The sequence below is a fragment of the Crocodylus siamensis genome, chromosome 5, assembly GCF_052110815.1.
Source record: "Crocodylus siamensis isolate JL-2025a chromosome 5, ASM5211081v1, whole genome shotgun sequence".
Taxonomy (NCBI): Eukaryota; Metazoa; Chordata; order Crocodylia; family Crocodylidae; genus Crocodylus; species Crocodylus siamensis.
This window is the reverse complement of record NC_143399.1, coordinates 195,505,385-195,508,687: the sequence shown is the minus strand read 5'-3', so window position 1 is coordinate 195,508,687 and position 3,303 is coordinate 195,505,385. Positions and strand designations below refer to the sequence as shown.

Here is a 3,303-nt window from a genome sequence, read left to right as displayed (position 1 = left end):
TTCACATAGTATGCCCAGGCTACCCCACTCATGAGCAGACGGCTAGGACGGTGGCCAGAGTATTATGGGGAAAATATTTTGCCATATTTGAGTCGCCCACCCAAATCCATTCGGACCAGAGCCGGGACTCTGGGAGTCGCTTACTGAAGGAAGCATTGCAGGGATAAAGAAATCCAGGAGCAGCCCATACCATCCACAAGGGGACCCACAACCCGAGCAATTTAATCACACAATATTAAACATGCTTGGCACCCTAAGGCACGAGCAAAAGGCTACGTGGAGTCAACATCTGGCCCATTTGGTGCATGCTTATAATTCTACTTGCAATGATGCCGCTGGAGTTAGTCCATATCTATTGATGTTTGGGTGGCTCCCCATTGACTTGTGTTTCGGAGCAGAGAAAGCCTACAATCAGCATGTGACCCATAGGCAATATGCCCAACAACTAAGAGATTGGTTAAAAGAGCGTACTGGTTAGCTGCAGATGCCGCAGGTAGATATCAGCGATGCCACAAGCGAGGCTACAATGCCCGTTTGCAAAAGCGGGGTCTGAGTCAGGGGGATCGCGTACTTCTGCAGACCCTCAGACTTACAGGCAAGCATAAAATCGCTGACCAACGGTGAGACCTGAGTCCCTGGGGCCATTGTGGAGCTCAGAAGGTCACAGCACTCCTCGCCGTTGAGGAGAACGGTGCCCAGTGAAGAAACTTGCCTACGATGCTCCTGGTATGCTGGGAGAGGTCTCTCTCTGCGCCCTGGACTCAATAAGTATTGGGTCAAGAGTCCACTCTTCACCGGGACGGTGAAGGACTCCACCGGGGAGCGTGTGGCAGACTTGCTGGGCTTTGCCCGACTCTCCGGGCTTAGGAGACTGCAAATGTGATTGGTGGAGCAAAACCCACCAATCAGAGACAGGCAGGGGAAGAGCCAGGAGAGCCCGCTTCCCATCTACTCCGAAGCGGGGGCAGGAGAGGACTTAATTGGGAACTGCAGTTGCAGCCTCCCTGATTGATTCGTTTTCAATCTGGGGGTGGAGCCCCAGAAGGGGATATAAGCGACTGCATGGTGAGCACGTGGCGCAGTCGGCAAGGGATGAAGAAGAAGGAAGAGGTCCTGGGGCCAAGGAATGCTGCCCAGCAGGCGTATCTGTCTGCCCAGAAGCGCCCGAAAGATTCTGCCGCTGGATAGAAATCGTAGGCAGTGCAGGCGTCGCTGCATGGAGGGTCCGCAAGGGACTGTGACTGGGACCCTGGGAGCCATAGCGAGGCAGCTTGGGTCTCCAACCCCGGCACAAAGCCAGGCTGCGATGCAAGCATTGCTGCACGGGGGGTCCGCGAGGGACCCAGGACCCTGGGAGCTGCAGTGAGGTGGTACGGGTCTTCATTCACAGTATGAAGCTGGGCACAGGAGTCAGCACTACCATGGGGTGAGTAATTGTGGGATGTAAGACCCAGGAGAAGGAGGGACTGGGCAGTCTGGGACACATTCCCTACAGTGGGTCCGCAAGGGCCCCAGGAACAGAGCAGTTCTTGAGCACGGGGAGCAGCGTTCAGAGTGGCACGGACCTGAGTATGCACGAGGTGGCCCAGGCCCGCAACCCACCCTAAGAAGGACCGAGTCACTGGGACATGTGAGTGAGTCACGCCACTCCCCTAAGGGAGTGTATTTTAGAGTGCCATCCATTATACTTACCGTTTGTATTTGGGTGTGTATATAGTTAGAGTTGTATGTACTTCTAACCTGTAAATAATCATTTTAGTTTACAACACACACACACACACACACACACACACACACACACATATATATATCTCTATATTAAATTTTGTACCTGGTTAAGACATTGCTTTCTGTCCCTCCTCTATTGAGGCATGATACGTGGCAGGGAACTGCGAGTGACTGCAGTTTCCATCCCAGCACATGTGTCCTTCTGGCTTTCCCCTTCTACTGGTGAGGTGGGGAACACTCATTTTGGGGACACCCGAGTTACAAACATTAGGGCTGGAAGCGACCAGATTGTCAGGTCCGGCCCCCTGCCCAAGGGGCAGGAAGTCAGCTGGGGACATAGGATCCCAGCAAAACAGCAGGTCCCATGGTGTAATGGCTAGCACTCTGGACTCTGAATCCAGCAATCTGAGTTCAAATCTCAGTGGGACCTTAGCGCACAGTAGTGTCTTTATTTCCAAGGGAAGTAGTGCTGGCTCCCAGCTCAGGGGGGTCTTTAAGATGAAGCCAGCTAATTAGCTAGCTGGGGTCACATGAGCTACCAGGGGTCATATGAGCCCAGTAGTCATTCCTGCCCAGGGCAGGAGGCTGGACTTGGTGATCTACTTAGGTCCCTTCTGACCCTCCCAACTATGAATCTAAGATAGGCATCAAAGTGTTTCTTAAAAGTTAATGTTTATAAACTGCTTTGATAAAGAGAGAGCCCATCATAATGGGATCCTCACCCTTAGCAGGACCTTAAAGCAAATAATGCCAACTGTCCTGTTCTCCACAAGTGACCTGTCATTCTGTGACACAACCTGATGGTGCAGCACAGCAACGGGCTGCAGCCTCAAACCTGGAGCCTGGGTCCAGCAGTGCCCCAGCAGAGGGGAAGTAGCTTCCGACTGAGGCAACTAGCTAGAATAACCATCACTTCCCAGACCAACCAGTTCTCCCTTTCAAAAGGGGCGAGATGGCTCATGGAGATAACAGATTTCACAGCATGTTCTTTAGAAAGGTTTTAGCACTAATCGCTGGCATGTTCTGTCTGCTCTCATCACTGTGGCCACCCACAAGTCCGACCAGCGGAAGCTGAGATCTGCTGAGCCTGTGCATCTCTGTGTACATTAGAGGGACACCGTCTTTGTATTTCTGACCTGGAATGTGGTTAGGGACTGTCTAGAGTCAGGAAGAGCTTTGCTTTGCCACGGGAACAGAGAAAAAAATGAAGCTCTCCTCCACGCAGATACCGAGAAGGTCAAAGCTGCCAGGTCCACTGGCTGGCAGACCAGAGCTGGAGGGGACTCATAACAGGCTTGCTTGTAGGCCTTTGCAAAGCACTGAGTATTGCCAAAGGAAATGAACTGCCAGACCCTGTTGGCTGCCTACAAAGTCTGGCAGGAACTGAATAGTGGTTGGTGCGGCGCCCTCTTACACATCCGCAAGAGGGAGCGGAAGGAGGGGTGCCCCCCCGGATCCCAGGGGACACTGCTGCTCGGATGCTCTGGGCGTGTGCACATCACCACAGCAGGACGCCATCGGGCAGTGCTCAGAGAACAGCAGTTACATGCACTGCACAGCCCGTGCACTTCGAAA

At 53.0% G+C, this 3,303-nt stretch overlaps 1 non-coding gene across 1 annotated transcript; it reads left to right on the top strand.

Moving 5' to 3' along the window:
- Window positions 1-2,086: 2,086 nt before the first annotated feature.
- TRNAQ-CUG (transfer RNA glutamine (anticodon CUG)) lies at window positions 2,087-2,158 on the top strand. The gene has a single exon. It is a non-coding gene; the product is annotated as a tRNA-Gln (tRNA).
- Window positions 2,159-3,303: the final 1,145 nt, after the last annotated feature.